At 34.1% G+C, this 23,851-nt stretch overlaps 1 protein-coding gene across 8 annotated transcripts in view; it reads right to left on the reverse strand.

Annotated features, from left to right (window-relative positions):
- LOC138710152 (zinc finger protein 664-like) overlaps positions 1-23,851 on the reverse strand; it is an 82,686-nt gene that overhangs the window by 42,935 nt on the left and 15,900 nt on the right. The window contains exon 3 of one of the 8 annotated variants that reach the window (XM_069840780.1): positions 10,978-11,211. The exons of the other annotated variants lie outside the window; for them this stretch is intronic. The gene's annotated coding sequence lies outside the window, so the exon portion shown is untranslated. The remainder of the gene's footprint in view (positions 1-10,977; positions 11,212-23,851) is intronic. 8 annotated transcript variants of the gene reach the window in all.

The following is a 23,851-nucleotide window of genomic DNA, read 5'->3' on the forward strand; positions in this document are numbered from 1 at the left end:
TCCTGCCTGGGAAGGAAACTTTTTTTTGTTGAATAATTTCAAGGGAAAAATTGTTCCGGGGCCGGGTATCGATCCCGAGACCTCTGGTTGAACGTACCAGCGCTCTGCCAACTGAGCTACCCGGGAACTCCACCCGACACCATCTCAATTTTTCCCTTTATATCTACACAACTCGCGTGGGCTGACGAAACGCCAGAGACCCACAACGAGTGCACACAATCTGTGTGACTTGGAATTGTGGTTTTCTGTTAACGTACACAGTGACTTATATATTATGCAAATCTAGTCTTTCAGGTAAAGCTCCCTGTAAAGCAGATTTGAATAATTTCAAGGGAAAAATTGTCCCAGGGCTGGGTATCGATCCCGGGACCTCTGGTTGAACGTACCAGCGCTCTGCCAACTGAGCTACCCGGGAACTCCACCCGACACCGTCTCAATTTTTCCCTTTATATCCACACAACTCGCGTGGGCTGACGAAACGCCAGAGACCTACATTGAGTGCACACAATCTCTGTGAGACTTGGAATTGTGGTTTTCTGTTAACGTACACAATACTTTTCTATTGCTGGTAAAATTCATGTTCTGGGAATAATAAGTTAATTAAGTAGTAAAATATCGCTGCAATCAAAAAGTATTGGGAATAAATTTGAATAAGGAACAAAAAAAAAAGTTTCCTTTCCAGGCAGGATTCGAACCACAAAAGTCTTAGTTACCAGTCTATCGGGCTCTGGAGTGAACAAGGCTCTGAAGTCAGCTACAAGGGTCGGTCCGGTTTTTTTTGCCACTACTGTATACAAGTACATCCGTGAATAATGAAAATAAGGACCACGTGCAATATTTTATTTGCTCAGAATATTACTTATCACCAGAAAGTACATGTAATTCCACTATCAATACAAGCCAAGCCATTTATAACAAAGGACAATATAAACAGAATCACAACAGTAGTACGTGGCCTACTGATATACTCAAAGATCCTACACATGTGCATTGGCCTAGATGTTGAAGCTACAGTATCAGAACCATCTTCAGTTACGGGCCAGAGCATGGATATGTTTGGCAACACTGAGTGGAGGCGAAATAGGGCACAATTTTTGACAGTATAGTGCTTTGATTTCGTTGTCGTGTACATTTTCGACATTAATTTATACAAAAGTACGTGGATATCATCAAAATTCAGAACACTGATGTATGTAATTTATTACGGAATCCGAAATGTATTTTATTTGAGTTTCAGGTACCACACAAATACTTACATATAAAGAATGTGCATGAAAATAACTTTAAAAAATTAAAAGCATACGTGTTTTTTATTTATGGTGTAAGAACAAATAAATAAATACATAAAGAAATGTTATCTTGTACAAAAAATAAATAATTAAATAAAGCTGTAACAATGTGCCAGAGAATCAGTCCCATTCCGAGGCTTATTGTTAGGTTTCGTAACAAGCTGTCTTTTACGGTGATGGGTTGTTAGGCCTTCGCCCTACCCCCAAGCTGGAGGACCACGGCTGTCCACGACTGCTTATTCAATATATTCGCAGCTATCCTCCATATCTGGAGGCCGTCAGAATTTGTAAAACAGTTATATTACCAGTTGTTCTGTATTGTTGTGAAACTTGGACTCTCACCTTGAGAGAGGAACAGAGATTAAGGATGTTTGAGAATAAGGTGCTTAGGAAAATATTTGGGGCTAAGCGGGATGAAGTTACAGGAGAATGGAGAAAGTTGCACAACGCAGAACTACACGCATTGTATTCTTCACCTGACATAATTAGGAACATTAAATCCAGACATTTGAGATGAGCAGGGCATGTAGCACGTATGGGCGAATCCAGAAATGCATATAGAGTGTTAGTTGGGATGCCAGAGGGAAAAAGACCTTTGGGGAGGCCGAAACGTAGATGGGAGGATAATATTAAAATAGATTTGAGGGAAGTGGGATATGATGGTAGAGACTGGATTAATCTTGCTCAGGATAGGGACCGATGGCAGGCTTATGTGAGGGCGGGTTCCTTAAAAGCCAGTAAGTAAGTAAGTAAGTAAGTAAGTAATAATGATACACTTTCACAGTACTCTATTTCAATCAATTAATCAGTATGTAGCTAGTAAATTAACAATGGTTTGCTGCTTTACGTTGTTTTCTCTCTAACATGAAAGGTCTAGGATATCATGTACATTTTAATCTCATACAATTATCTGTAGTGCTTTTCTATCAATATTTCAGATGCCTAGGAAGCCAGTTTTAGTTTGAACCTGGCCAGTCACCATAACAATACTGTTCTCCTAAATTATTTGTTATACACTTTTTAAAATGTAATTTTAAATAAATATAACTACAGAAGACAAATCAAGAATTTAAACTCTGCAAAAAAATATACCATATATAAAATATAAACAAAGGAAACTATCGACATATAATAAAGTAAATACAGTTAGGTCAAGGAGGCTATAAATATGCTGGTATATGAAAAAGCGCAGAAACATACCTTTAACATAATACGTAACGAAACACATCATTATCTATTAAGTATGTGCCAATTAGCCTAAACGTAATTGAACTTTAAATCCTGTAAATACCAAGTGAAAATGAACATGTTTATAAGTAATTAAAAAATTAATTTAAAAAACCAACCGAGTGAGTGTGTGCATCTACAAATTATAGATGGCTCTGACATATTATAGCAGACATTCCGAGTCTTCAACAGAACTAAAACAATACTGATGGGATCATAGAATAGGCGTTTACAATGAACCACCACCTTTATAATTACCTCAGCAACTTTATTGATAAATATAAATATAATATTCAAGATTGGAATGTCATTGGACTTATGTTTGGTGCGCAAGGAAGAATAATTCCCAAATTTACATTGGAGATCCTCAGAAAATTAAAGGTTCCTGACGAGACTCTTCAGACAATTGCATCAACTATTTTAAAATCTTCACTGAACATCATCATTCACCATCTCTATTCATCTTTATAATATTCAATGTATATTACTTTTTTTAATAAATTGTTATTTTGATAGCCACCACATCTTGTCACAGAATATTCTCTTTTAAAATTTCATTAACTTATGTATTTTTTAACATTAATTTTTTTGTTCATTTGAATTGATTAGGATGCCGATATTTTAAATCCAAGATTTGGACGGCTATCATGTTGATATTCTATGGCAGGCAAGAACCTACAACTTGGCTGGAATTTTTCTGCTAGGCTACAAATCTCTTGAACCTCACAAGAGAAAAAGCAATAAATGCAACTTAATCATGAAGAGAAAAAGGCAGTATAAAGTATTTTCTTAAATGTTAGTTATTAAATACGACAATCTAATAGTTTCTGTAAAATATACCTTTAATATTTACCACAGGAAATGTTTCACTTAATTACTTTTCCATATTAAATTCAATAATGATACATTGACATTGCTAAAAATCCAATGCATGCTGTGGACAATGGAACGAGATAGAGAAAATCTGAGCTCAGTTTTGGGTTCAGCACCCCAAGATAAACTAAATGTAGCATACATTTTTAGAAAAGTTTTTATGATCCTTAATTTTGCAGGCTTATGTTAATAATTCCTTCTGTAACAATTGCAGAAATTAATGATAATATACATATTATACAATAAGCATTCTATATTGAAGACTATTATAAAGTGATGAATAATTGACACAAAAACACACACACACACACACACACACACACGAGCTCAGAATTCACCCTTCTGAGAATTTCAGGTCCATCTAGCTTTTTTTTCCACTTAATTTCGAATTATTTATGACAAGTTTAACTTAAAAAAATCAATTAATAAACAGCAAACTCATAATTGCTCTTGCCAAATCATATCATATCAATGTGGTGAGTATGCATGTTATGATGATGATGATGATAGATTTTGTCCCCTAAAACTACACTACCATACTTGAAAACTTATTTTACAGAAATACTTAAATTTTCGTATTTCTATCCATTGGGCAGCAGGATTTATGTCCCCATAGAGGGATTTAACCGTAAGTTCACATTTTGGACTTTTACAGACAGACAATATAATATATGGAACTTCGTGACGTATGCCTAGCATCATGTAATGGGAGTGGTGTACAAGCAGTACGTTATATAAAATTTTGTTAATGTTTCTTAACATAATACAGCCCTACATTGTGTAACACAGCTTCCTGTACTCAGGGGTTCAGCATGGGAAATCAAACTGCCATGGTGGTCTAGTGCCTAGGGCAATGGACTTATAATCCTGTAGACATGGGTTCGATCCCGATTTATAACAATTTGTGCAAGCCCGTGGTCTAGATAACACACAAATTTTCTCTGGGGGTTCCTGCTCCCCTGTGGCATCTCGACAAATCTCCATCACCATCTCGTCTGATTGTGGGTGTAGTGTAGACCAGCCTCCCGTGGCGCACCCTGGGCAACCACTCTGTTGGTAAACTGGTCTACACAACTGGCTTCATATGAGTGAATGACCAACAGTCAAGTGCCCACCATTAGTAACAAAATAACAGTAATAATGGGAAATAATTGGCAGCCAGGTAACTCAGTTGGTAGAGCAGCTGGCTACGGACTGGAAGGTCCGGGGTTCGATCCCAGGTGGTGACAGGATTTTTTCTCGTTGCCAAACTTTCAGAACGGCCCCGAGGTTCACTCAGCCTCCTATAAAATTGAGTACTGGGTCTTTCCCGGGGGTAAAAGGCGGTCAGAGCGTGGTGCCGACCACACCACCTCATTCTAGTGACGAGGTCATGGAAAGCATGGGGCTCCACCTCCATGCCCCCCCAAGTGCCTTCATGGCATGTTACGGGGATACCTTTACCTTTTTAATAATGGTAAATAATTATTTGTAAACCCTACTATATTCCCCATACCTTATGTTTCATAGCAGCATTTTATAAGGTAAAATGTTAAGGGGTTAAAAGGCATTGAAATGCACTATTACTTAGTTCAGAGCAATTAAATTCATTAGGTAAATACAATCTAAAATGTAGTAACTTCATTTGCTTTATTTGTTTCTTCTAGAGGAAATTGTTTTTTATTTCTGTTGTATTCAACATCGAGTTTCGTAGGGCCATGGCAGCACAAATAACACAAAATTAAAATAACACTGTTGATACATTAGGCAAAATCAAGCATACATGTACAATTTTATTTCATTAATTTCTCAAAATCTCTTAAGAAAATAAAATAGTGCATTCCCTTATAAATATATATATATATATATATATATATATATATATATATATATATGAGATGAAGGTGATAATGCCAGTGAAATGAGTCCAGGGTCCAGCACAGAAAGTTACCCAGCATTTGCTCATATTGGGTTGAGGGAAAATCTCGGAAAAAACCTCAACCAGGTAACTTATCCCGAGCGGGAATCGAACCCGGGGCCACCTGGTTTCGCGGCCAGACGCGCTAACCGTTACTGCACAGGTGTGGACAATTTTCTTTATAAAATTCTATCAAATGAATGGGGAAGGCAGTATTTACAAATAATCGACTACCCATGTTAAACGTTTATGAAAGTAATCTGTGTTACACATCATATACCACTATGTACAACTCTACAAAAATTATATGTTATGTTTATCTTTTATTTTTCTTGATTCATATTTCTTCATTAGAGCTAAATAGGCCGACATTAAGTCTGAAGATAGGGTTCATAATTTACGTAATGTCCATACAGTTCAATTTTCAATAGAATTTAAGAGACAAATCGACCTTAAGCCAAGGAACGGGGTTCTATCGTGAGGATGACAAATTTGTGATGAAAGATTCTGCTCCTACGTAATTTGTTGTTAAACAAATGCAATCACTGTTGCGTCTTTGATTTGCGAACACTGCTCGGTGGAGCGAAGTTTTGTGTGCTAGCAATATTTATTAAGGTGTGTTAGTTTAATTTATTCGTGAAATTTATCCTTTAAGGAGTGTTAATTTATAGTGTATTAGGGAAATCGAATTTTACGATGAAGGCAGAAAGATTTTAGCAAGAATTATGTGTCATATGAACTTTTTAATTGTAATATGCGATACAAAAACTTTTGGATACGGATTTAGAACATGGAAGAAAGAACGTTTCGTTTACGAAGGTAATGTACCATATCTAAGAATGATTTCTTGTTTATTATTAGACTGTTATTCGCGTATTTTGTTTGAAACTTATGCCAAACTAACAGAACCAGTGCAAATTGTGTGTTCGGGTATTCTGTAAATCATTTCCCCCTGCCTAGCTTCATACAGTTCGCGCAAAATTAAGTATGTAGGAAGGTCAATGTACCTTTGAAAAAGGAATGACATCATGGCGGATTATAAAAGAATGGCAACGGAAAATAATGTAATGTAAAGAAACGTCCGTTAGTCGCGAAGTGTTGACAATTTCTAAACTAACCATAATAATATAACGGCATGAAATATAAAATAGAAAACATATTAAGATATTATGTATTGCGAAATATGTGTTTTAGGAAATAATGGGCGTAAATAAGTAATAACTGATACAATGCTTGCGTACCGTGTCAAAAATGTCACTTAGTGGTAGCGAATGAAATGGTCAATGTGACGTTTATGAAGAAACGGGCAATGATTAATGATTCTGGGCCGTCCTTCTGTAAAGAAGTAAATACGTAAATAGCTAAACAAAAAATGAAATGAATATAAATGTACATAAATAATTAATTGAATTACGTAAATAATTAATGATTAAATCATTAAATAAATGTAAAAAAATTCTTCCGTCTACATTTAGCCTAGAGGCTACGTAAATTCAGTTGATTGACCTATAAGCATAGTAACAGCGTTTCGAATTTGCGTTAATAGTAATTTGTCAAAATTCTATTAATATATTTATATAAATAGGCCTACTTTCAATTACGAATGCTAATTGTAAAATTATTTGCTCCACGAGTGCCTAATTAAAATAAATTCTGCTTTAATAAAAAAAATATCACAGTACGGTACTATTTTTATTACTTATCAAGTTATTTCCCGTAATCTATGTGAATATAACTTTTAATTAGTTTGGGTTTATGCTAGTTTGTTGCAAAATAAAAGAAAATCTAGGATTATTTCGTATGAAGTGACGTGAAAAAAATGGAATCAAACACAACAAGGAACAATTACTAATTTTATTCTTATAATCAACACTGATTGGATAAATAGAGATCGTAAACTGGTTCAGATTACATTAATATAACGGTGCCCAGAAAGATAAAATGCAAATATGACAATATTCGCGTTGATATACAATGTAAACATAAAATATCACCGGTAACTTAACCTCAAATTAACCTGATAAAACAGAAATTTAGTTAGCTTACAGCAAGAATGTCAAATAGATCAGACCATATGTCGACAATCATCACATGACCCAATGGAAGACTGTGACGTCACACCTCTAGCAACCGTGCGCCGTGTTTGAAAACAACTTTCCTGTTGCATCGCTAGGCGAAGTGCAATAAGAAAAATGGTTGTGTTTTGCTCCAAAATGTTGTCAATACAGTAAGAGGAACAGTTGTTCATTCCTAAGGTTTGCCATATACTGAAAGACTGAAAAGAATTCGTATACGGAATATAGGTGAAAACTCATTATATCGTACATGTACTATCATAACCTCATCTAGGCTATATAAACTCGAAATGCAACATAATATGAAACGGTATCTAATGACCTGCAACGAATGCATTAAAGCTTAAATAGTTTTTATTATTTTCCACAGGAAGAAAGATAGACTACTCTCCAAAAGCTCTCTCATCTGACGTTTTCTCCCCCCCCCCCCACCCCGAAAAAAAAAAAAACAAAAGTTTTATATTGAAACAAAAAAATATATATAATTACTAAATTTTTAAAATCTAGAAAGCTAGAGAATTGATTGCACTGAAATTTATAATGTCCCCCAAAAATTGAGCCATCAGAGGGCAACCATATAGTGCCTAGAATCCTGGATATACATTAAATAAGCAAACTGTAGTAAACTGTGAAATAGGTGATGATGCCAGGGTTGCCAGATTTTAGATCTACCAAGGAGAGACATCATTTTTCACCATATATAATTTAGTAACTTACGTTTTGTCTCAAAGAGAGTGATATGAATTTGGGGAGAGTTTACATTTTCATGACTATACACAATAAATAAATAGGAAATAAATAAACAAAAAATATCCCGCAGCTGAAGAAAGTAATATGAATCTCAAAATTGTAATTTGAGTACAAGACATATTATAGATACAGGTTTCCAAGTACAAACAATATTTATCTGGCTGTAAGTTACATCACGTTTCTCTGGCGTCTTTCTGAAGGGCTTGTGGCAATAATTATTAACTTAAATGACTTAATAATAGTTCTATCTGGCATCACTGAATGTTTATTAATTGATAACAATGATAAAATTTATTTATATCCAAATTCATATTTAGTTTGTGCCTTAGCATATTACTGCTCCAAACCCATAATTTAACATACAGTATACATTTTTAGGGCTTCCTACATATTTATCACTGAACTTCAGCATTGTCAACAAGCTTCTTTCCATTCTCTGTGCCATGCATTTCTGATGAACATTTCTTTATAAATGTTTAGAAATATCATATTCACCACTGAATTCGCTGCTTCAAACCTTACACTTGCCAAAATATTAGTTTTTTTTTTTCCAATGTGCAAACCTACATTGTTAAGAAAATTAATCCAAATTTAATGTAATTATTTAGACTTAGAAGACAATAGTTACTACGTAATGATAAAATTATTCAAGTGATGTTAATTCTCTAAAGGAGGGACTTTTTACTTCCCGCCTCAAATCGAAGCGGGACCCGGGACTTTTATATGAAAATCGGGACATGTCCCGCCAAATTGGGACAGCTGGCAACCCTGAATGATGCCCTTCTACTAGAAGACCTTATTTTAGCAGATACATGGTTCATTATAAGCGATGTAAACATACCACCATCCTTTCTACACCACAGTTTAACACATGCAGATGGAGGAAAAAAAATTGTTGCAGGATTAGGATTCATTTGATCGAGAAAGAAGAGAGTGAAATGTTATCAAATCACTGATTTCATACTAAAATCACTGTTGCAATATTGAAACAAAAGTGTGACACGTGCGTGTTACACTTAAATTTTTTGTCAAAATTTCCTGCTGAAGGAAGTAGAACACCTGTACCTGTATTAAGGGTATATGTACATGAACGACCACAAATATTATCAGAAAATGCAGGCTTTAAATTTCTAAAATTTTATAAGAAAATGAACTCACAATTGCACAAAAATTACAAAGTACCACAACAAGACTTATTAGAACTTAAATATCTGATAAAAGTATAAAGAAAATTACTAATATTTTTCAGAATTCACTTTTTACTTTAAATTAAATTTTCACACATATTTCATAATTCCACAACCATTAGAGATAAAATTCTGAAATTTTGTACACTGATTTAAAATGAATTTATGCAAAAAGTAGAGTACAATAATGCCCATTTCTTTGAAATTAGAAAAATTAGATCACAAAACATTATGTAAATTTTAATATATTTTATATAGGACAAATAAAAAATTAATTGTATTAAAATAAACAACTCTACATGTCTGAAGGTAGTCTACTTTGCAGAAATAAGTGTTTATTACATGCAGGAAAAATATTAAAGATGTCAGAGGGACCACAATATTATGGTTACCAAATAATGTAACTGAAGAATTTTTTTTCATACTCTGATAAAACTGGTTTGAAAAATATTATTAGCACTTTTATCAGATATTTAAGTTCTAATAAGTCTTGTTGTGGTACCTTGTAATTTCTGTCCAATTGTGAGTTCATTTTCTTATAAAATTTTAGAAATATAGAGCCTGCATTTTCTGATAATATTGTGGTCGTTCACGTACATATACCCTTAAGGCAACAGTCAATCCAATTAAGGTAGATACTGCTACCGGTACATTAAAAATTCAATTGCAAATAAAATATACGTATCTCCTATATTACAATAAAATACAGATAGGCATACATACTTATGCCTTGCAGATAGGTCAATAGATAAAGAGGTACATTTATTCATTCATTCTGCAACATTCTTATAGTTGCTTTACAGCTAGAATAAGGAACATGTCAAATTCTAATGTTTAATAGGCTACATAAAATGCAGATATGGTTAATTACCGTACGTATAATAATGTATGATTTACAATATTCAGTACACAATTTAAATATGGTCAGTGAAAAATATAACATTAAAATTAATATTGAAAAATCGAAAATCATGTCATTTTGTGGGAAATTCCCTGTACCAAGCAAAATCTGTTTGAATAATAAAATAATAGAAAGAGTAAATACCTTCACTTATCTTGGCTATACACTATCACATTATGATGAAGTAGATATTGCTGAAAAAATATGTAAATATAATAAAACAATGGGAATCATTAATAAAATCATGAAACCTTCACTAGTACAAAGGCACACAAGAATAGGCTTGTATAAAACCTTAGCACAGCCAGTATTAAGCTATGGTAGCGAAGCGTGGACTGTGAAGAATAAAGATGTCTGTAGAATAACAGCAAGTGAGATGAGATTTATGAGAGCAACAGCTGGATATACTCGCTGGGATCATAAAAAAATGAGGACATAATGCAAGAACTTCAAATAGAACCCATTATGCAGTTCATCAGCAAATATCAATTTCAGTAGAAGGATCATCTCGAACGAATGAATCGATGCAGAATTCCAAAAGCACTGTTTCATTACCATCCATATGGCAAAAGCTCTCTAGGCCGGCCAAAGAAGAGATGGACTGAAAATTCTAGTTTGAGACTGTAACAGGCCACTTGGCCTAATACTTGTTAGGAAGATGATGATGATGATGATGATAATGTATTAAATATATATAGAGGGTTATCACAGTAATATTTATGATTAACATAGCCTATACAATGCAATATGATTTAATTATACTTTATCTTCAGTTTACCCTGGTCCTGTGCAAGTTTACTGTTGACTATGCCACTTCTTTGTTCTTCTTCCTGAGGGCGTATACAGCTACACAAGCACTTAATATGGCCGGCCAATTGTGTGCCCCATAAACCAGAAATGATCCCAGCAGACTGCAGTGGGGGACCACCTTCATAGTGCAATTGAGTTTGATCTCCTGGGAGACAACTTGTGTTTCCAGAGGTATCTGTGTCTGATAGGCAGGGAGACTCCTCTGGAAATCATGAACATTTTCCAAACAATTTTATTGGCTATTTTACTTCTTTAGAATGTATATTTTCATACCACAAATGGATTTAGTTCAATTCTGATTAGAAATACGTTTATTTTTTTTTTTTATTAAGGCTGTAAGGGGTGTAGCATTTAAAGACTTGTCAAAATTATTTTTTCATCACAGAATTCTTTTTTATAAATTTCTGAATACAAATCTAGTAACTCTTTGTTCTAAAGTTGGCTCCCTGAAGTTACTAGATGAATGTAGCGGAGGAGAATTTTAATTTACACAAATATTCATTTTACTTTCAAATCCATTTTTCTTTAAGTTTATTTTTCTTGAATCAACACAAACTTTTTTATGCCAAATATTAATCAATCTAGATGAAATTTTTACTGCAAGTATTTATGAGGTAGCTGCATGTTTCTATGCATTTATTTTTATTAACATTTTTCTTTTCATGAGTTATAGAAAAAAATAACATTTTCAAATTAAAAAAAAAAACAATTCTGACGAATAAATGAGACATTTCATAAAATGAATGGATAGAAATGCTTCTCTATGTTTTGTGAATGTAATCAAGACAAAGGAAGCTTAAAAATTGAGATGATCTACTAAAAACTTGGGTTTGAAAATATTTCTAAAAGAAATAGAAAAAAAAGCAATAAAATCAAAATCCAAAAACATTTAGGAATTCAAAATTTGGGTTTTGTTAGTCCTTTACATAATAAACATGCTATCAAAATTTGGTTAAAAATGATTACGGGGAAAAAAGTTTTGATTTTTGGTGGAGTGTCCCCTTACATACGGATGACTATGACACAATTGTAATCTTTGTAGAACTTATTTTATTATATAGAGTCACCAGTATGCTGAAAATCTCTGGCTGCCGAAGTAAATCATAGCATAGGGATCTTCCTTTGAGATATTATTTCTACTGTCTTATTGTGGGTAGGAGATATTATATGATCAAAAATTGAAGGTGATACTACTATAGTTATGGTAGACAAGAGTCAATCTACGCCAGCTTGCTTCGAACATGCCCCTGTTTGGATAGAATGATCTTTCTCTGTGGTTCTGTCTGATTGAAGGCAGAGTTGGACATTGAAACACCTCAGACCTGTTACTAAATCTACGTATTATTACTCTGTGAAAAGATTTATTAAATCTACATACCAGTACTTAGACTTCAACAAACAAAATTTGATAACACAATCTCAAGGGAAAAAATGGAACTCTCTGCATCATGATCCACAGTTAATTCCCGATTTACCACGAAAATCGTCTGTAGCTGCATTTAGATTGGCAACAGGCCATGATTGTTTGGCCAAACACCTGCATAGAATTGGAATATATCAGTCCCCTAACTGCCCATTGTGCAATTCAAACCAAGAAATGGATTCGGAACACCTCAAAATCTGTGCTTCAGTGGCTGACCATGACAATATCTTTAAAATATTGGAGTGCAAGAGGTCAAATGACTTTATTGTCAAACACCTGGCATTAGAAAACAACAACACGTTGAAACACCTAAAACTATGAGCCACCAGTGTGGCTCAGTCAAGGTGCTTGTCTGCCGGTCTGAAGTTGCGGTTCGGGTGCGGGTTCGATCCCCGCTTGGGCGGATTACCTGGTTAGGTTTTTTCCGAGGTTTTCCCCAACCGAAATGTGAATCCAAGGTAATCTATGGCGAATCTCGCCAAATATCATCTCGCTATCACCAACTCGACGCTAAATAACCTAGTAGTTGATACAGCATCGTTAAATAACCAACTAAAATAAAATAAAATCTAAAATTGTGCATCCATTAGGCATAACAAGGCATTTTCATGAATATCATATAGCCTACTACCCCCTTTCCTTCCAATGCCACCTTTCGACATTTGTGGTCCTCTCTCCTGACAGTTGCTTAGGCCTATGTGTAATCCACTTGTGAGGTTGGGGGTCCCTGAAAGGTGGGGTTACATCACCCCAGTGATATGATAGGATGATTGTATATTTATGGGCACCAGGAGACGTCTTAAATCTAAACTTAACCTAATTTCCAGACAGTGGACGGACATATGAACAATTCTTCCCATTAAGGAAAAATTTCAGTATTCTAACTGGGAATCGAAACCAGAACCTCAAACTGTAGTCAGAAGCTCAGACAACTAGACAATGAGGTTGGTCGAATATCATATAGGGTGGGGTTGCCAGTACTTGACTGTTTAAGGAAAAATCTTTTGCAAAACAATTATTTAAATTTTTCTGTAGGGGATATGACAAATTTGTATATGGTATTCAAAAACTTGTATATTTTTGTACCTAAAAGCAAATAATGGATCCATAAAGTACAGTTTTTACCATTTTTCAGACAATAAATGATGGTACATGCACAATCGATCAGTAGTTGACCAAGAAAAACCAAAAAATGATCAAGTGTTCAATGCTACTTGACCATGTTGCTTATTTTCTTTCAAAAATCATGTATTGTATTGTATTGTATTTATTAACATTCCAAGGTATTCATACATTCCTTTACAGCTAGAATATGGAACAAGTCAAAAAAACTTAATACTGTTATAAAGTCTTAATTTATAGTCACAGTCTAGATGAAATATATACAGACGAGATTTACAATATAGTCTACTAGTACAACACAAAGTTTTAGTATCAATTTCATGAAGCGTTATTGAATGTCATGAATTCACCTACAGAATAGAAGGCGTGAGAAATTAGGTACTTCTTTAATTTGGCCTAAATAATCTTATGTTTTGAGTTTCATTTTTTATATCGATAGGGAGGCTATTAAAATGTTTACTGCCATATAACGCACTCCTTTTTGATAGCACGATAGACTTGCCAGTGGAGTATGAAAGTCATTTTTTGACGTGTATTTATGCTATGAACTGTTGAAATAGTTAAAAAGTTTTCATGATTACATATGAGGAAGATTATTAATGAAAAGATATACTGACAAGCCATGGGCATTATTTGTAGTTTTTTTTAAATAGTCCTACACGATTCCCTAGATTTGGCACCTACTATTATTCTAATTACTCTTTTTTGTAGTAGGAATATACTGTTACTATACTGTGTTTTAAACATTTATTTATAAAGGTTTTAGTTTTTAAGAAAGTTTCATAGCCTATTTAAATAATATACATTTGTTATTGTTGTATTAGGATTAATTATTTTTATTTTCGAAAGATAAACAGATAAACTTGTAATATTATTCCCTAAAATAAAAAGAAAGGTCAGTTTCTATCAGATGCTTTTCCAATTCACTGCGGGCTAAAGCAGGGAGATGCACTATGTTACTTACTTACAAATGGCTTTTAAAGAACCCGAAGGTTCATTGCCGCCCTCACATAAGCCCGCCAGCGGTCCATATCCTGTGCAATATTAATCCAGTCTCTATCATCATACCCCACCTCCCTCAAATCCATTTTAATATTATCCTCCCATCTACGTCTCAGCCTCCCTAAAGGTCTTTTTCCTTCCGGTCTCCCAACTAACACTCTATATGCATTTCTGGATTCGCCCATACGTGCTACATGCCCTGCCCATCTCAAACGTCTGGATTTTAAGTTCCTAATTATGTCAGGTGAAGAATACAATGCGTGCAGTTCTGTGTTGTGTAACTTTCTCCATTCTCCTGTAACTTCATCCCGCTTAGCCCCAAATATTTTCCTAAGCACCTTATTCTCAAACACCCTTAACCTATGTTCCTCTCTCAGAGTGAGAGTCCTAGTTTCACAACCATATAGAAGAACCGGTAATATAACTGTTTTATAAATTCTAACTTTCAGATTTTTGGACAGCAGACTGGATGATAAGAGCTTCTCAACCGAATAATAACAGGCATTTCCCATATTTATTCTGCGTTTAATTTCCTCCCTTTACTTTTTAACTTCGGTCTAGAGTATGCCATTAGGGAAGTCCAGGATAACAGAGAGAGTTTGGAATTCAACGAGTTACATCAGCTGCTTGTCTATGCCGATGACATGAATATGTTAGGAGAAAATCCACAAACGATTAGGGAAAACACGGGAATTTTACTTGAAGCAAGTAAAGAGATAGGTTTGGAAGTAAATCCCGAAAAGATAAAGTATATGATTATGTCTCGTGACCAGAATATTGTACGAAATGGAAATATAAAAATTGGAGATTTATCCTTCGAAGAGGTGGCAAAATTCAAATATCTTGGAGCAACAGTAACAAATATAAATGACACTCGGGAGGAAATTAAACGCAGAATAAATATGGGAAATGCCTGTTATTATTCGGTTGAGAAGCTTTTGTCACCTAATCTTCTGTCAAAAAATCTGAAAGTTAGAATTTATAAAACAGTTATATTACCGGTTGTTCTGTATGGTTGTGAAACTTGGACTTTCACTTTGAGAGAGGAACAGAGATTAAGGGCGTTTGAGAATAAGATTCTTAGGAAAATATTTGGGGCTAAGAGGGATGAAGTTACAGGAGTATTGAGAAAGTTACACAACACAGAACTGCACGCATTGTATTCTTCACCTGACGTAATTAGGAACATTTAATCCAGACGTTTGAGATGGGCAGGACATGTAGCACGTATGAGCGAATCCAGAAATGCATATAGAGTGTTAGTTGGGAGGCCGGAGGGAAAAAGACCTTTGGGGAGGCAGAGACGTAGATGGGAAGATAATATTAAAATGAATTTGTGGGAGGTGGGATATGATGGTAGAGACTGGATTAATCTTGCTCGGGATAGGGACCAATGGCGGGCTTATGTGAGGGCGGCAATGAACCTCCGGGTTACTTAAAAGCCAGTAAGTAAGTAAAATAAACAGAAAAGAGAGAGAGAGAGAGAGAGACTGTTAATAGAAGAAGTGATTTCGCATGTTAAATCCCTATGCCAGTGTAATAATACTAATAATATTGTTGCTGCTGTTGCTATGGAAATCAAGCTTGTTGATACAGTTGCTGTCATTTATAAATGGTTTTAAAGAAGAAGTAGTGTTAAAGAAATATATTTAAAAGGACATAAGTTGAGCTTATACATGATACTGTTGGATCCATTACTTCGATTTCTGCAGTATGTAATGAGTTATGGCTGTACTGTGGAACATTCTGGGGCATGTAGGGAACAAATCAGACTATTATAAGGCATACTGAACTAGTTTCTGCACAGAAAGAAAAGAGATACAAGAGACTGACAACGAAATGGAAAGAAGTTACGGTGAATGGTTTCCAATACGACCCAGCACTTGGTAAGTAAACCTTGGGCTCTTAAGAGCTGTCTCGATTTGGCTTTCATTTTCAATTTGTGCCTCTCTCTCTCTCTCTCTCTCTCTCTCTCTCTCTCTCTGTCCGTCTCCTTATCACACACATTTTATATACTGTTATATGCTGTATAATCTCAAGTCTGATCAGTTTACTATGTTACTAGTCAGCAATGTATGCAATGCAGGGGAAAAGGAACTGGCCACCAAACCCCAATATCTATTGATTTATTTGCCTCATGAGTGATGCCTTATAGGTGTTACTTATGAGGTCCCAATCAGTCTTCGGACTGTGGACTAAACATACATACATTGTATAGAGGGCTATGGAAAATGATGACTGATGAATTCAGGTGACCAGGAAAAAAAAATTACTGGTACAACTCAGATCTCAGAATTCACCCTTCTGAGAATTTCAGGTTCATCTAGCTTCTTGTTTGTTTAATTTCGAATTATTTATGACAAGTTAAAAAAAAACAGAATTAATAAACAGGAAATCCATAATTGCTCTTGCCAAAGCATATACCTATGTGAAGAGAATGCATATGTTCAGATATTATTATTATTATTATTATTATTATTATTAGTATCATTGGGACCTCTCCTATTTTTATTATTTATAAATGATATAAGTAAGAGAATAAGTTCTAGCTGTCTTTTATTTGCGGATGATCTCAAAATCTTTCGTAAAATTAATAGTTCGGCTGATTGTCAAATTCTTCAAAATGACATTAATTCAATTTCACAATGGTCTGTTGAAAATGGAATGAAAATTAATCAATCCAAAACTTTTGTTATTTCCTTCTCAAGGAAAACTACTTCCCAAAAATTTAATTATTCTCTTAGTAATGTCGTAATTACTAAGAAAGATTGTATTACAGATCTTGGTGTCTTACTTGATTCAAAATTATATTTTCATGATCATGTGCAATATATTTATAACCATTCATTAAGAATGCTTGGTCTAATCAGATCTATAACTTAATTCTTTTTCCACTCCTATGTGTCTATTAATTTTACACTACACGTTGGTTAGATCCAAGCTTGAATATGCATCTGTTGTATGGAACTCCATTACTTCCACTGACTGGGCTAAATTGGAGAATATTCAAAGAAAATTTATTTCCTTGTGTTCTTGTAGATTTTTACCTAATTCCGATTATAACTATGAGATTAATCGCAAATATTTCAATTGCGGTAGTTTGTTTACCAGACGTCAGGATCTTGATTATTTATTTTTTTGTAAAGTCATTAAGGGTGATATTGATTGTGAATCTTTCATAAGCAATATCAGTCTTCATATTCCTGCTAAGGGTTTAAGATTTCATAAATTGTTTTATAATAGGAATTCTAAATCTCTGTCTCCGGTCTGCAGATGCATTAAATATGCTAATTTGCATGGATTCAACTTGGATCCATTTAATGTGTAGTAATACTTTTCGAGTTTTATGTCAGTTTTATTATTTATGCCATTGTTAGACATGTATCATACTATTCTCGTCATTTGCATAACTTTACAATATTAATTATATGATTCCTGTCTTCATATAAATGATTTCATTAATTCATTTGTAATACATTTTATTTAATTGCCATTATTTTAATTATCTCACTGAACTAATTTTAATAATATTATTTGTGCTATTTATTTTGTTGCATTTTGGTCAATTGAGTAATGTAGACTATTATATTGATTGTATTTTCATCTCATTGCCATTTTCTATCATTCATTCTCATCATCATTTGTTGTTTTGTTCTATTTTGTATCGTGCTAAACAGTAATTAGCCATGTGCTGTTGTTTCGCACATTAATATTCTAAATAAATAAATAAATTATTATTATTATTATTATTATTATTATTATTATTATTATTATTATTACTCCTACTTTACCATGTTCAATGAAAACCTAACGACTTTACATATACATAAACTTTATGAACTCTGTAATATTTTTTTCAACTTTTCTATTGTTGGCAGCCTGCGATTGCTGGGAGTCGTTATTCACCCATTTTAAGCCAGTTATGTAGACCTATTTACCGACAGAGTTGTTGCCCAGGGTGCACCATAGGAAGGGGAGAAAAACCTTGTGTTACCTGAATCATGGGTTTGCCTAACCCAAGTTATAAATAAGAGTTACTCTGGGGATCGAACCCAGGTCCACAGAATTATAAGTCCAGCCCTCTAGCCACTAGACCACCTTGACGGCTATATACTACTACCACTATTATTTTTATTTTCTACTAGCCGTACCCGTGTGCTCCACTACACCTGTTAGAAATAAATATAAAGTAATTACATAATTAAAATAGGACGTTTGATCCAGGGAACATTCGTGTTTGATAGAAGGATAAATTGTTTAATATGTCACTTAATTTAAATTGTATTTAAATAATTAAAATGCGATCATTTTGGTCCAGAGACACTCATTTGGTGCAATGATAATTCCTTTAACATTTTTCTTAATTGTTATTACATGCAAATAATTAAAATATGATCATTTGGTTCAGAGGACATCCGTTTTTGATGCAATTTGGTCCCATCAAAATTTTGCTTGGAATGAAACGTACCTGAAATCATTTTTAAAGAAACTTTTGTTATGCAACATTTTTCACAAAAATTAATAATAAACGAGATATTTCGATTTATTTAATTCAAGCCACCTTATAACCTAACTTTTAAATACAGTATTTTGAATGCTATATGGCCTAAAATCTAAGTTACAACGAACTTAATTTATATTTCAATTTTCATATACATCGGTTCAGCCATTATCGCGTGAAAAGGTAACAAACATCCAGACAGAGAGACAGACAGACATACAAACAAAAATTAAAAAAAAAAGCGATTTTCGGTTTCAGGATGGTTAATTATACATGTTAACACCAATTATTTTTGGAAAATCGAAAATTACCAGAAAAATTTTGGCTACAGATTTATTATTAGTATAGATTGTTAATATGCTCTAGAGTATGCCATTAGGAAAAGTCCAGGATAACAGAGAGGGTTTGGAATTGAACGGGTTACATCAGCTGCTTGTCTATGCGGATGACGTGAATATGTTAGGAGAAAATCCACAAACGATTAGGGAAAACGCGAAAATTCTAGTTGAAGCAAGTAAAGCGATAGGATTTGAAGTAAATCCCGAAAAGACTAAGTATATGATTATGTCTCGTGACCAGAATATTGTACGAAATGGAACTATAAAAATTGGAGATTTATCTTTCCAAGAGGTGGAAAAATTCAAATATATTGGAGTAAGAGTAACAAACATAAATGACACTCGGGAGGAAATTAAACGCAGATTAAATATGGGAAATGCCTGTTATTATTCGGTTGAGAAGCTTATATCATCTAGTCTGCTGTCAAAAAATCTGAAAGTTAGAATTTATAAAACAGTTATATTACCGGTTGTTCTATATGGTTGTGAAGCTTGGACTCTCACTGAGAGAGGACAGAGATTAAGGGTGCTTGAGAATAAGGTTCTTAGGAAAATACTTGGGGCTAAGAAGGATGTAGTTACAGGAGAATGGAGAAAGTTACACAACACAGAACTGCACACATTGTATTCTTCACCTGACATAATTAGGAACATTAAATCCAGACGCTTGAGATGGGCAGGGCATGTAGCACGTATGGGCGAATCCAGAAATACATATAGAGTGTTAGTTGGGAGGCCGGCGGGAAAAAGACCTTTGGGAAGGCCGAGACGTAGATGGGAAGATAATATTAAAATAGATTTGAGGGAGGTGTGATATGATGGTGGAGACTGGACTAATCTTGCTCAGGATAGGGATCAGTGGCGGGCTTATGTGAGGGCGGCAATGAACCTCTGGGTTCCTTAAAAGCCAATAAGTAAGTAAGTATAGATTGTTAATATGAACTTGATAATCAATAGCAAGATGCCAGTAGTAGTTACCACAAAGATAGAAGTAGAAATTGGAACATGAGAAAGAATAATAACTACACATTATGCTCAGTAATAAAGTTATGAAAAATAGTCATAACCAGGGAAAGGATTTATATGTAAATACATATTTACTTATAAAGCTAATATAATTTATATTTTGCATTATCTTTATGTTTCACAATGTGTAGGGTTGAAAAATCCTACTTTTATTTTCCATATTTTTCCATATTTTAGAGTTTAGTACATATTTTCGTTAATTTCCATATATTTTCCATATTTCATATAAAACAGTCCATATTATATTAGGTTTAACAATAAAACAAAACAAAATTCCATTAACTTTTAAAAATACATTTCAACAATAGAGATTTAAACACATGTTCAGTAATCCCTTTAACATCAGAGTTATTTGAAAATTAGCAGTCCTATCAACAATGGGAAAGTAAGTTACAAAACTGTATTAATTTAATTTAAAATTTTTAACAGACTTCAGTTGTGCAGCTCAACAGTTAAATGCCAGTCAGAGTACACATAGGTTCAGTTTTGTAAATCATACTATAAAGACGGTAAATATGCCAAAAGTACGTCATTCAGTCAATTTAAAATCAAAACTAACAAGTTACATTTCAGAATTTAAAGAAGATGGTTTATCAACTGACAATAAAATATTATTTTGTAATTTGTGTCAGTGTGCAGTATCATCTACACAAAAGTTCCTGGTGCAACAACACATTACAACTAGTAAACATCAGGCCAACAAACAACTAAATTCCAAGCAGAGACAATTGTTTTTAACACAACCAACAACATCGAATGTAAGATCTGAGTTTAACATCGACCTGCGCCGTTCTCTCATCTCTGCTGATATTCCTCTCTACAAACTAAAGAATAAGGTCTTCAGGGAATTCCTTGAAAAATATACTCAACATACAATCCCGGATGAGTCAACACTTAGGAAGACGTATGCTCCATCCATCTACGATGAGACAATACAGAAGATAAGAGATGAAATTAAAGATAGTTCAATTTGGGTTTCCATTGATGAGACTCCCGACAAAGAAGGTAGACTTGTTGGTAATGTAGTTATCGGTTTGTTAAGTGAACAATATTCTGAACGAATTCTTTTACATTGTGATGTTCTAGAAAAGTGCAATAACAAAACTATAGTTAAACTGTTCAACGAAGCTATGGGTATCCTGTGGCCAAAGGGTATTATGTACGATAATGTGTTATTCTTTATTAGCGATGCTGCCCCTTATATGGTCAAAGCTGGACAAGCATTATCTGTTGTATATCCTAAATTGACTCATTTTACTTGTGTGGCGCATGCATTTCATCGTGTGGCAGAAGTGGTCAGAGACAATTTCCCTAAAGTAGATTTGTTGATTTCATCAGTGAAAAAAGTATTTCTCAAAGCTCCCAGTAGAGTTAACGTGTTGAAAGAAATGTACCCTGAAATTCCATTGCCACCAAAGCCAATTTTAACTAGATGGGGTACATGGCTAGAAGCAGTTGAATATTATGCCGAACATATAGACTCTATTAACAATGTTCTCCTTGCATTGGACTCTGAAGATGCAGTCTCAATTGATACTGCGAAAACAGTTACCTGTGACATAAGTGTGAAGAATGACTTAGCTCACATTCAGCATACATTTTCATGCATCATAAAAACGCTCAAAAGTCTCCAAAATAGGCACCTTTCACTATCTGAAAGTTTTGAAATTATAAATAGTACTGTGGAACAACTGAATCGTGGTAGAGGTAAAGTTGCAGATGCAGTAAGAGCTAAGGTGGACACTGTACTTTCAAAAAACCCTGGATATGAAGAACTACAAAAGGTTGTTGCTGTGATGAGTGGTGAATCAACAGTGAAGATTAACTTGGACTTATCCCCAGCAGACATTGTGAAATTGAATTATGTACCAGTTACTTCTTGTGACGTCGAACGCTCTTTTAGTCAGTATAAATCTATCCTCAGAGACAATAGAAGAAGATTCACTTTTCAGCACTTGAAAGAAATGTTTGTAACCTATTGTTATGGTAACAGACAATAAAAATTGTGTTTTGTTGAAACTACATTGGAAGATAAGGTACGTCCATTATATTTTTTGTTTAGTTTGATTAAAATGTACCAATATTTAACGTACATAGTCATTTTTTTATAATTTTAAGTCCATATTTAATTCCATATTTTGGTAAAAATCCATATTTAATTCCATATTTTGGTAAAAATAACTACATATATATTTACATATTTCATATATTTTTAGTCCATATAAATCCGTTCCCTGGTCATAACTTTAAGTATACAAGTTGGCAGTTCAAATGTATCCCGAGACTGGGGAAAAAGAATTATATGTCCTGTTGTAATAAACATGGCAGCTTCTCATACTTTTCACAGAAACGTGCAAGCTATCGCTGTTTATGAAAAATTCACAGATTATGCTACTGTAACTGTAAAACATTGAATAAAGTCAGGGCATCAAGATTTTGACGTCAGGAATACAAAAATGTGGAGAAATCAACTTTTCCCCCACAAGTACCTATTTTTGAAATCAATGAGCAGAAGTCTGCACTAACACAAACAAGTGAATTTGCATTGGACAGTTTATAATTCCGCCGAATCAGCTGTTGTAAAGACTGCCGATGCATATTCAAATTTAACGTGCAGAAAAGTATTAAAAGTGACTGAGGCATAGAAGAATACGTTATTGACTGACTGTAAGTAGGCCTTTTAGACACAATATTCTGATTGCATGGTTATAGGCCTAAATTAAATCAGTATGCGTAGCTGTAAATACACTAAGATCTTTGACAGAATCTCTTGTGTCAATTACATTTTGATATAAGTTATAGTTCAGTATAGAGGAGGTAGCTTTCCTAGTAAAGGTTATGACAATAAGTTTCCAAAACATTTATTTTCATACCATCCTCCTCATATCTTAGGCCTAAGGATAGATTTTACAACTATATACTAATAAATAAAGTCGAGGATTTCATCCCCTAAAAATACACTACCGTACTTGAAAACTTATTTCACAGAAATACTTCAATTTTCTGTATTTTTAGCCATTGGGCAGCAGGATTTATGTAGTACCCATAGAGGGGTTTAACCTTCGTGACGTATGCTTAGCATCGTGTAATGGTAGTGGTGTACAAGCAGCACCATATGTGGAATTTTATTCGTGTTTAACATGATAAGCCCTACGTTGTGTAACACAGCTTCCTATACACAGGGATTCAACATGGGAAATAAAGCTGTCACGTTGGTCCAGTGGCTAGAGCAATGGACTTACAATCCTGTGGATCCGGGTTCGATCCCGGAATACTCCAGATTTATAATTTCTTTTGCACAAGCCCGTGGCACAGAAAAACAGAAATTTCTCTGGGGGTTCCCGTTCCCCTGTGACATACCAACAAATCTCCATCATCATCTCATTGTGGGTGTAGTGTAGACTCTGGGCAACCACTCTGTTGGTAAACT

The sequence above is a fragment of the Periplaneta americana genome, chromosome 12 (assembly GCF_040183065.1).
Source record: "Periplaneta americana isolate PAMFEO1 chromosome 12, P.americana_PAMFEO1_priV1, whole genome shotgun sequence".
Lineage (NCBI taxonomy): Eukaryota > Metazoa > Arthropoda > Insecta > Blattodea > Blattidae > Periplaneta > Periplaneta americana.